Here is a 12,143-nt window from a genome sequence, read left to right on the forward strand (position 1 = left end):
GTCGGTGCCCCAACCCCCAGACCCAGGCTCCCTCCAGGCCATCACTCTGCCTTTCCCGAGGGTGGCCCTTCTCTCATCATCCCTGACGAAGACTGACTGGGCATTCATACGCCCAATTCTGTCCTTTGTCTTCCTGAACACACAGCTAAACTACATTCCCCAGTATCCCTTGCAATTACTCGCAGCCAATGGCTAGGATCTGTGGACAAAAGTGTGCCTGCCAGGCCCGGCCCTCAAGACCCAACACAACCACCATTCATTCTCTTTTATTGTCTGCCTATTGAACTAAGAGGACTCTGAGGGCCTAGAAAGAGGTAGAGAGTCACAAGGTGGAAGGAGCCAGAGTCCCTGAGTCCCCACCAAGCCAAGGGTACCTGTGATGCACTGTTTCATGAGCAAAGTGTCCGCTTCCTTGTGTTGAGCTGTCTGTAGGAGGTGATTTCCTGAGATATGCATGCAGCTGCCCTCCCAGATCTCCCTCAAAGAAGAGTTTGTGGCCCAACTCCCGGCAGGGCCGTCAGTTCAACTGCCATTCCCTTCAAAGACTGCTCGCCCAAGGCCATGTCCCCCATGGGGTGGCCCATATCCAGTGACATGGACATGCACCATGGATGGGGTGGCCCATATCCAGTGATTGAAGCCGAGACATAGAGGGTATAGAAGCCTGCCTGCATCACACCTGACCCTCCCTGCCCAATCCTGCTTCCTCCCCCTCCCTCCCTAATAAACCCCATGCACACTAAATTCCACCTCCACTTGTGCCTCTCGGGAAACGCAACCTGTGACACCTACCCTAACTAACACATGGTGTGAGGGAGCTGCCGGGGTTCCAGCTGTCACTTCCCCATTCCAGGCAGCAAGTTGAAAAAATGGACAAAGAAGATGTCGCCATCTTAATAGGGCTTTCCAGAAGTCTCCCTGGCCACGGCTGAGCCATACTGGCCACGCCAACCCACAAAGAGCGCTAGAAAATGTATCTTTATTCTAGGTAGCCATGTGTCCCGCTGAAAACCACTCAGGAAAAAGGGCAGACCGGAAGTGGGAGACCACAGGCAATCTCTGTCATCTGGCCCAGACGATCCTAGAAGACTCACATTTGTCACCCTCCTACTCCGTGCCCAGGCTTTCTGGTAAGTGGTTTACGTGAGTTATTGCACGTAAACTTCACAGCTCCCAGTAAGACAGGGGCTCTTCATGTCATTCCCATTTTCCAAATGAAGAAACTGCAGCTTAAGAGCCCAGGGGGTCTGGCAGCAAATCCGTGACAGAGCTGAATTCTGACCATGGACGTTTCCAACTTGGAATCCTCCACTCTTAACCCCTGCGTGATTCTGCCTCCTCGTGGAACCGTGAGCTCCTTCAAACAGGGAGCAGGTCAGTCACTTAGCATGTACGGCGCCCAGAAGAGCTCTTGGCACCTGGTGGCGACTCGGTCGGTATTTGCTGACTCGTTTAAAGGGGAGGAGACAGCTGAAGGAATCAGGGGTGGCCCTTGCCTGGGGCCGCGGTGTGGCTTGTGGGGCTTACCTATTCAGTGAGATCTGCCTTAACTGAGCTAAGTAACTGGGAAAGAGGAGGCAGAGAGAATGACCAGAGATTTATACCAGGTGCCTGTGGAACATCCGAGGGAAGATGTCCAGTTGGCAGTTGTAGTTACACATCTGAGGTGTCGGTGGGAGGTCCGGGCAGGAGCCGCGGGCAGGAAGGAGCCTCCTGCCCCGGGCAACCATCCAACCACGAGTGTGGCCAAACTCACGCAGAGAGAGGGTGCGGAGAATCCACAGTTCCGTCCATAAACCCGGGCAGAGTTTCCAACGAACAACATCCCTCCTCAGCCTTTTTCTTTTGCATTCTCCCTCCTGGGTGAATTTCCCTACTTGTTCTTTCTGCCATTTTGAAGGATGAGTGGTTTTCTGGGCACAGAGCCCACTTTGTGTGTGTGTGTAATTTTAAGGTCTTGCACCATCCCAAACACTTACCCAGATATGGGTGATATATAAATAGAGGCATCTGATGTATTTATATACGCACGCCCCACCCCCGTCTTAATGTACAGGCAACTGGGTCATTAGAATGGCCATAAAATGGCACATCTGGGTGGAAAAAACTGTGTGGACGCCTGTACCACTACCTGGAGGTTGTCATAAAAACACCAATAAGAGGAAGCAGAAGTGTGTTTGGGAGAATGATTCTTGTTTCCTTTTCATTATTCTTAATAAAAGGAGATGGTGCTGAAAAATTGTGTTTCCTGGGTTATTTTCCCCAAGAGATCTTTTATAAAACACGGAATACATAACAGACCGTGTTGCAGCAAATGCCTCATTAAGGGAATATAGTTAGAAAGAAATAGTAACCAAAATGAACAGTTATTTTCTTTATTTATTTTTTTTTACCCTCTGTAAAATGGAGAAATTGGATGCGATATGGATTTAGTAACAGCCCTCAAATAATATGGTGGGGACATGATGCTTGCACGGTAAGATGGAGTGGTCTTTAAATGCCGCTGGGTTGTAAAGGCAGCAACCTTGGGGAGCGCACAACAAGCTCCAGGAAAAGGCTTCAGTCTGCCTTCCAAAGGGTCTTCTTATCTTTTTATGGCTTCATTTAGCCACGCAAATTCGGGCTTTCCTGTCTCTCTCCTTTTCTGTCTACATATTCTTCTGGATGTCTCCCGGCTGTCTCAGTATGGGAGCTAATGAGTCCCAGTCTCCAGCTCTGACTCATTCTCCAGCTTGAGGCCCGTGTGTCAGAGAGCTTCCTGGCTGTCTCCATCTGAATGCCCCCTGGGCCCTCAGAGCCACCACGACCCACGCTGAGCTTCTCCTCCAGTCATGTGAACGGTTGCTGGTCCCCCAAATGCCCCAGGCCATGCCCCCTCCTCTCCGAGCCTCCCCTGAAGGTAAATATGTTGACCCCTTCCTTGCTAGAGGATTGCAAAGACTAGACGTTAGCACCAAAATTAAGCATGAGACTAATATGTCAAAGCGTAGCCTCCTGTTACAATTGTTCCTAGGGATTAAAGTGCACGTGATTGTATCAGCTCAAAGAACCACACGGTAGGTATAGGAAACCATCGTTAATTTCGTGGTGGTGTTTCCATTTTGCAGATGGGGAAACTCAGGTTCTGAGACTTGTAGAGCCTTGTCCAAGGTCACACAGCTAGAAAGTGTCTGGGCTGGGACTCAAACCCAGATCTGTCTGGCCCAGGAGTAGGCACACTTACCAACCCACAGGGGCCAGGGTGCCTCTCTCGGGATACGGCTGGAGAGGAGGATTCTGAGCAAAAGGCAGCAACATTCAGGCATTAGGATATTAATGCTCACGGGCCACCTCCTAGAGGGCAGCTGAGTTACCTGTCCGGCCAGACCAGATCCTCCCTTCCTTTTGCTGCTTCCCTGGCCCGCTCCCCGTCACCTGTCACTGAGAACCCTACAATACCTGTTGCATCCATCTAGCTTGACAGTTTTCAGACCATGCCCTTCAGAGCCTCAGGGTTCCCTGCAGGTGCCCAGGGCTCCAGAGGGAGCAGGGAGGAGGCCGGGTGGGAGGGAGTCCCATCCCACCCCCTTACAGACAAAGCCACTCCTATTCGTCTGTTTCACACATTGCCTTATAATAACATTTCCTGTAATCAAAACATTCTGCTGCTTTACAACAATTTTAAAACCTCAGGCACACCACAACACTGTCTCATCACAGATGAGAAACTGAGGCTCAGAGAGCAGTGGCGACTCCAAAGCCCTGTAGCCTGCTGAAAATTGAGTTGAGATCTGTCCCAGATTGCCCCCCACTTGGCTCTACCCAGACCAGTCTTCCCACCCACCCTCAGCTGTCCAACATGAAACAGATTTAATAACCACAAACAGGAGGCATTTATCTCTGAAATAACTGTTGTGGTACAGAATAGGAAAATCGATGCATTCATTAGCACACACTAGGAATAGGAGGCAGGATGTGGACGGACGCTGGTTGCAGGCATTTGTGGCACAGGGGGATTGAGTCTCAGGAGCGGCGGTGGGTAATGGGACATCATTGGACACTCACTGGGCTCACCCTCTGTTGATACGTGGGGGGAGCTGCCGCCCTCTTTCCCGCCCGGGTTTGATCTAAATGTATTGACTGTGACAATGTTGAAATTATATCTGGAAAAACCAGTTAGCTTTAATTTCAGTCCCCAGAGAAAATGATGATTAGAGAAATATTGATGGCCATGAAAATCAGACAGCCTGTCTGGAAGCAAGACTCAGCCCTTGAGACAGGGAGCCGGCCCAGAGCCTCAGCAATCACCCAGCCCAATGCTCTTGCTTTAGGAATGGAAGACAGATCCCAGAGAAGGGAGCACCATGCTGAGGTCACGTGGCCAATTAGGGACAAACCAGAGATTGAAACCCGGGTCTCTGGAAGGTTCTTGAAGGCACAGACCGCATCTCAGGCATCTCTCAGGCCCAGGACTGGCCCAGAGTCTGGCACAGCGTGGGCACTCCAGAAACATTAGCTGAATAAATGAATGAGCAGTTTTCTGCCCCCAAGGCCAGAACACTTTCCAAGATACCTCATCCCTCAGAACCATCCCAGTAATGGTCAACACTAAATGTGTCAAAGGTCTTTTGCCTTGTCCTTTCACATTTTGAGCACAAAAAATTCCCGAGGAAAATTGTAGCAACTCTCACCTTAGTTGACCTAATTCTGACAGTCTGTGGACTTCCTCCAGAGTTGAGAAGCAAAAGACCTTAACTCTGGATCCTTGTAGCATGACCACCTTGGGAACATTCCGGCCTCCGAGGCTCCCACCTGGAACACCACGCATTCCCCTAGTGGAGTCATCGGGCATTACGATGAGCCCAGCTCTGGACTAGGTCCTGGTGACAGAGCATGAACACAAGTGACAAAGGGCTACCCTCGTGGATTTCAGAGAGGAGGGGCAGACAATAAATGATCAGATACAGCACGTGATGCCTGCAGAATCACTGTCAGGAAGCAGAAGGAAAGCAGGGGAAGGGGCTACAGGTTCTCACTGAAGCTGTGTCCTAACTTAGTTCTCTGGAAGCGGAGACTGGGACTCAGGTCCAGGAGAACGTGCCTGGAGGAAAAGGATCCCAGGCAGAGAGACCACTGAATGCACAGCCCCCCAGGGCAGGAGTGCCCGAGCACTAGCAAACTCCGCATGCACTGTTCTGTCCCCACCCTTCCCTCCCCCCGCAAGTGGCAGAGGAGCGACCCAGGCCTAGAAGCCATCCCCCCCATGTTGTGAACTTTGCTTGCTGCACACTTTCTAAGACGGAACCATGGCTCCGTGGGACGATTACCCACCCCGTTCAGGAGGCAGTGCTTCCCAGTGTACAGAGACCCCTCCTGCACATTCGCTCACTCGGGCCTCATTATGACAGTCCCAAATGTTGTTTGCCCTACTTGATGCAGAAGGGAGATCTCTAGAGGAGACCTCAAACCCTTCCTTCCTGACATTGACCACAGCCAGCACCATTCTCCCCCACCCATCCTCCGAAAAGTGGTAGAGGGAGCTGTCCAGCACTGGGCAGTGCTGATGCACGGGGCTGCCGGCTGTGCCCTAGAGACCTCGTGTGTGTTCAGTGTCCCTTTTGCTGGTGATCTTGCCCAGGGCTCTTTCCTTGCATGGGAGGAAGCCCAGCAATCTGGCTCTCCCCCGCCCTCACTTCTCCTGTCCTCTATGCTATAGGACTTTTAGATGGGTCCAGAACCTGCCTCGGGGTGGGTAAACAGCTCTCCCTCTCTCTCTCCTTTCAGGTCCCCACGTTCTGGGACACTGCAATGAGACCGACCGTGTGATCTGAGTTCTAACACAGACCTTGTGGGCCTGTGCAGGCTGAGTGCAGGCTGATTGGAAGGACACATCCTAGGCCCTCAAGCAGGGGCAGCTACCAGGTTAGTGGTCTCTCTCGTGGTCTTTCTTGTCTAACAGGGTAAAGGGATTTTCGGGCTTGGCTGGGATGGGGTTGAACTGGCTTACCTTTTAGGGCCCCGTCCAGCCAAAAGCTCTAGGCTTTGTGAACTGCCCAAGGTCACACAATAGGAGGCAGCACCAGGGCCCTCTTCTCACCGGGTCAGGGGTGGGGGTGGTGAGCATTGCGATCTCTTCCCCACGCAGGTGATAACTCAGGAAAGCTCACAACATGCTGGAGAACCGCCCGCGGCACCGTAATTGCCGTGGTGAATGTGCTTCGGCACCGTGTAATCCCTAAACTCCCATTCTGCCGTTCCCTCTCCTTTCTTCTTTATGAAAATTATTATTTCACTCTCCAAACACCACGGACAATTTTAGGTATGCTGGGAAATGCTTCACATTGCGTGTTTGGATTTCTCTGCATCAAACCTTTCTTGCCTCTCACCTGGTCTGAATACACACTAGGGCACTTAGCGGGGAGCCCCTCGCTAAGACAAAGACCTTCTGTCTCTCACTTAGAGCAGAGATCCTTAGGAAATGTGTGTGGTTTCATTGTACAAATTGGGCACTGCAATTACTACAATTAACAAAAAACTGGAAAACTTAGATTAGCCCTAAACTGACAGTACCCTTCCTTAATCAGGATTAATTTCCCAGACCCTCCCACTTTTAGGAAAAAGACACGCATAAAGAAATAAGGAAACAATGATTTCTTAACCCACCTTTTTAAGCCCCACCACACGAGGGCAAATCTCCTATACCTTCTCCATCTCCATCCCCAGACAATGAATATTCTCCTCCTGACTGGCGAACCTGTAGGTTCTATGAGGTCAACGGTCAACTGTGACAAGTCACCTGGGTTCAAAATCTCCAGAGAGATGGAGAGAGGGAAGGAGGGAAGGAGGTCCAGGGCGGGATGAACCTCACAGGCTGTAGTGATGCTGGGCCTGGAAAATAAAATGTGTGGCGGGGTAAGAAATGTGGCTATTTTGCTTCACTGCTTGCTGGCTATTTGCCTCGCAAGAAGCATTTCACTACTCTGAATCTGAGTTTCCTGTCCTTAAAATGATGCCTAGCAGTAGGACCAACCCCAAAGAGTGATTATCAGCAAAGTGCATAACAAAGCACCTGGTAATAGGGCTCAATAAATGTCATAGATTTGGAAAATATCAGAGCTGGAAGCCTCCCAGGCACTGAGTTTCACCTTTCCTCCATTTCTCAGAAGTGACCCTGAAGCCCAGGGCTTGCAGAGGGTCACAGAGCACCAGTCACATCGCACTCAGGTTCCTCTGTAGCCCCCTACACAATCATTTTAGTTGCATTTTCATTTTGTAGAGCCCACCCACTCCCTCTGTCTGCTTCACCCTGGTATCTAAACAGAGCTTTGATAAGCGGAGTACAAGTCTCAGCAAGAAGATGAAGTATCTGAGCACCTGGCTGGCTCAGGTCGGCTGGCTCGATCTCAGGGTTGTGAGTTCCAGCCCCATGCTGGGTGTAGAGATGACTCAAAATAAAATCTTTAAAAACACTAAAAAAAAAAAAATAACAAGATAAAATAATGACCATCTTTTCAAAAAGAAGATGAAGTATCAACAATATTTAAATAAACTTAAAAAAAAAACAAACTAAGGCTAATCTCCCAGAAACCCTTTCACTCCCCCATAATGATTGTTTTCCTTCCCATGTGTGGAGCATCTACTCTGAGCTCTGGACACTGACACGTGTTAAATGGTTGCAGACTTGATTGTCCTTGCATTCCTTGATGTCCTTGATGTCCTTGATGTCCTTGATGTCCTTGACTGACTCTTATCCTTGCATCTACCATAAATGGGTTCCATGTTGCTCTCTTCTTCATAATTACCATTTTAATGGTGCCCAAATCCCCTTTCACGTTGACACCACAACTTACAAAGCCATTCACCAATAGTTGGACATTTAGCTTTTTTACAGCGTTTGTTATTGTACGTAACACCATAATGAGCATCCCCATTGCACATAGCTTTCAGCATCCAATGAATTATATCCCTAGAATAAGAAGAAATTCCCAGAGGTAGGTGTTCAGGATCAAAGGGCATAAACCTCATTTGAACATTTATCTATACATTACTGTGATTTTTTTCCCCCAAAAGACCGGTACCAATTTATGCCACACCAGTGGAGTATACTGGCGCCATTTTCCCCACAAAGCCTCGTCATCTTGGGTGTCCTGGCTTTGTTTTTCTGGACCCTTTTTCTGTTTGTAACAGAAATGTAGGTTCATTATGGAAAATTTGGATAAGAAAAAAGAGTAAAAATTATCATAACCCCTGGAACCAAAAATAATCACTACTAAAAATTAAGCATATGTCTTTCCAGTCTTTTTTCTATCCATATGAGAGACTTTTTTCCCAAAATCTAGTTGATAGTCTACAATCAGTGCTATTTTATTTTGTTTTGATTTACTTATTGATTTTCCTAATTCATTGTTAAGAATTTTTATAATATTCTGTCATATATAGATAATGTTCTTAAAGATCCCCTGATACTGGATGTTTACATTACATATAGTATCTCTATATAATAAACAAAGTTGTCACGAACATCCTTCTGGATAAGTCAGAAAAGCCATCTTTGTTTATTATTACCACAGCACAAAGAACTTGAAATGAAAAAATACCCGGAACAGAGAGTATAAGTACTTTTGAGATATCTTTGGATTTTAGGAAACAACAGGAGGATGTCATATCCATCTGTGTCCTCAAGGAGGGGCACCTGGGTGGCTCAATTGTTTAAGCGTCTGACTTCGGCTCAGGTCATGATCTCACAGTTTGTGAGTTCGAGCCCCACGTCGGGCTCTGTGCTCACAGCTCAGAGCCTGGAGCCTGCTTCCAATTCTGTGTCTCCCTCTCTCTCTCTGCCCCATCCCCACTCATGCTCTGTCTCTCTCTGCCTTAAAAATAAATAAAATATTTTTTAAAAAATTTAAAGAAGGCAGCCTGGGGTCTGAGCAGACCACAAGATGCTCAGCTGGCAACACTGAGCTGCTTCATCACCTTCAGGACTTGGGACAAGGCATTTAACCTCCACATCTGTTAAATGGAATAATACCTTCGATCATTTGTTACTTGGGACTGCAGAATATCTAAACCCCTTTTCCTCTGGGAGATTTCCAAGTTGAAAAAGAGATAAAGACCGTCTTCCCATTCGGGAAGCCAAAAGGGAGCAATACCCTCCCTACCCAACCTCAAAACACACAGAGCTAAGAGCACAGCATAGGAGCTGAGCAGAACCAGACTTTCAGAGGTGGTTGCCTCTCGTGGCTCTTGCCTATGGTTCTCCAACCTTCATATCAACTTGGCAAGTTCCCTAATATCCTTCCAGTATATTCCTTTTCCTGCTTAAGTTAAGCAAAGTGAATTTCTATTGTTATCATCAAGAACTAACCAGAAGCCAGCAGGTGCAGACCTGTGGGGCCTCCAGATAATCCAGGTAGATGTTCCGGAAAAACCTCGGACCCAGCATAGGCACTGCCTGCTGTGATGATTACCATTGTTGGGAAGCATAGAAAAGCCATCAAAAGCCAGGACCCTAAAGCCAGGATACCTGGGATCCATTTCTGGCTCCTTCTCTTACCCACTAGGTGACCTGGGCCAAGTTACTTAACCTCTCTGTGCCCCACTTTCCTCATATGCAGTACGAGGATAATAATAACACCTACCTTTTAGGGTTGTTATAAGGAGAAAATGAGTTAAACACATATTAACTGCTTGAAGAGTTGTTTTTAAGTATGTGCTATTATCACTATAATAACAGCTAACCCGAGTATCACACTTTGTCATTTTTTACAGCACCCTCACGGCCTCCCTCCCATTTAATCCCCAAAATAATCACAGTAGAGGTGAAAGCCGTAGTTTGCAGGTTTGGAGACTAAGGATCAGAGAGGTTCCGTCCTATAGGTTGTAGGACCAAGGCTCAAACTCGTGAAAGGTCAAGGTCCTTACATCTGTGAATGTGGTATGTTCTCAATAATTATTCACACACGAATCATGATCGATGAACGAGGAACGAGTGAGGTGCCCTGAGACACCTAACATGTGCTCAGCACCCACTGCGTGTCAGGTCTGTGCTCACACATGACACAGGGGGAATTCACGTAATTTACATGTAATTTACTTATAACAGGGTGACATAGATATTCTCATCTCTCTAAGGAGGAAACTGAGGCTCGGCAGAGTTTAGTACTTTGCTCGAGGCCACACGCCTGGTGAGGAGCTGGCCCCACACTTGGCCCCAACCCTACTAACCCCTCTGAGCCCTGTTTAGACTTGAGAGGGGACACATTTGCATTGCCTCTGCCGGTCACCTCGTTCCCCCCATTATCTCCCAGCTGAAGTGTGCAAAACGGTGATTTTCGCTACCAAATTGGCGTTTAGAAGCCGGAGATTAAATGAACAAACGTGTGACCGGTTTGTTGTGCAAGGTTTGCATGCAGCCAGCCCGGGCGTCCCTCAGCCTGGCAATCACCGCTGTTTGACTGCAGGGGTGGCTGACAATGGCTCTGCTCACTATCCTGTTTATACAATGAATCTGTAATGTAATTTCACCGGGTTCTGAAATGCACAGAGAAAACACGCGAGGACTCCGTGCCCCTGCCTAATCCATATGAAACAGGCTGGGAACACGCTAGTCAACATGCCTCAGACGAGCGGATCTGCCGTGGGTCCATCCTCATCAAAAAAGGATTATTGTGCAGGAGAGGGTGAGCCCACGCCCCGGAGCTGGGTACGCGCGGATCCCGCAGAACTGCACTCGGGCAATTTGTGGACGCTTCACAGGCATCTGCAAGTCAACCCCTCCGGAAGGCACCCGATGAGAGACAACAGAGGTTGAAGAGCAGGAGACCCTTTCCATTCCCCAAAGCACGTTTTAATAAGCACCGTATTGTCACACACGCCAAAGAACTGAGGCTCCCTCTCAACTGAAATGGGTCTTATTTCCTTTCCTGCCTCCTGTGGGTCTATGCTCTCAGATATGTGTATTCATCCAACTGTGCATTCATTCATTCATTCATTCAGCACACATGTCTCCCACCTCCTCTAGCTCACCCCCTGGGCTAGTTGCTGGAGAGACGGTGATCCATAAGATGCACCCATTCATTTGTTAGACAATTTTATTGAGCAGCTATTATGGGCCAGCTCCTGTTTTGGTGCCAAAACGGTCAGCAAAAGTCCTTGCTTACATTCCAGTGGGAGAGAATCAATGAGCAAGAGGCACAACATGCTTATGGTGATCAGGGTTGAGAAGAAAGATCAGGAAAGTGGGGGTTGAATTGAGACAGGGTGCCCAGGAAAGACCCCACAACAGCCTTCTGAGACCACTTTACAGAGATGGAAACTGAGGCTAAGGAAGGCCAAGTAAGAGAGTAATAACATCTGTCCTGTCTGTGCATAAAGCACCGCTGAGTCATCAAAGCACCTTCAGGAAAGACACCTCCTTTAACCCATTTGTATCAGTCAGGGTTCTCCAGAGAAACAACCAGCAGGAGATAGAGACAGAGATGATGATAGAGATAGAGATAGAGATAGAGATAGAGATAGAGATAGAGAGGATTTTTTATTAGGTGTGGGCTCACATGATTATGGAAGTTGACAAGTGCCAAGATCTACAGTCTGCAAACGGCGGACCCAGAAGAGCTGAGAATGAGTTCTGGTCAGAAGACGAGGATGCTCCAAACTCAGGAAGAGCTGGTGTTTCAGTGTGAGTCCCAAGGCAAGAAAAAAGACTATATCTTAGCTCAAAGGCAGTCAAAGAGGATGAATTCCCTCTCATCCTGATGAAGGTTAGCTTTTTGTTCTAGGCAGGCCTTCAACTGATTGGATGAGGCCCACCCACAGTAGGGAAAGGAACCTGCTTTACTCAATCTAACCATTTAAATGTAATCCCATTGGAGCCTTGGTGGCTCAGTGGGTTAAGTGACCGACTTCACCTCAGGTCATGATCTCACGGTTCATGAGTTCGAGCCTCGCATCAGACTCTGTGCTGACAGCTCAGAGCCTGGAGCCTGCTTTGAATTCTGTGTCTCTGTCTCTCTCTGCCCCTCCCCCACTCATGCTCTGTCTCTTTCCTTAAAAATAAATAAACATTAAAAAATATTTAAAAAATGAGCACTGGGTGTTGTGTGGAAACTAATTTGACAATAAATTTCATATATTAAAAAATTTAAAAAAATATTAAAAAAAATAAA

The 12,143-nt window shown here is 48.1% G+C and overlaps 2 long non-coding RNA genes across 3 annotated transcripts in view; one reads left to right on the plus strand and one right to left on the minus strand.

The window, feature by feature from the left end:
• Nucleotides 1-4,844, minus strand: part of LOC122205393 — a 26,917-nt gene extending 22,073 nt beyond the window's left edge. For both annotated transcript variants that reach the window (XR_006196031.1, XR_006196030.1), the window contains exon 1: nucleotides 4,671-4,844. This is a non-coding gene — a long non-coding RNA (uncharacterized LOC122205393). The remainder of the gene's footprint in view (nucleotides 1-4,670) is intronic.
• The window catches only part of LOC122205394, a 7,463-nt gene extending 597 nt beyond the window's left edge, over nucleotides 1-6,866 (plus strand). Inside the window, exons 2-4 of the long non-coding RNA XR_006196032.1 lie at nucleotides 989-1,130; nucleotides 5,764-5,901; nucleotides 6,703-6,866. This is a non-coding gene — a long non-coding RNA (uncharacterized LOC122205394). The remainder of the gene's footprint in view (nucleotides 1-988; nucleotides 1,131-5,763; nucleotides 5,902-6,702) is intronic.
• The last annotated feature ends 5,277 nt before the right edge of the window (nucleotides 6,867-12,143 follow it).

Source organism: Panthera leo, chromosome D4 (assembly GCF_018350215.1).
Source record: "Panthera leo isolate Ple1 chromosome D4, P.leo_Ple1_pat1.1, whole genome shotgun sequence".
Taxonomy (NCBI): domain Eukaryota; kingdom Metazoa; phylum Chordata; class Mammalia; order Carnivora; family Felidae; genus Panthera; species Panthera leo.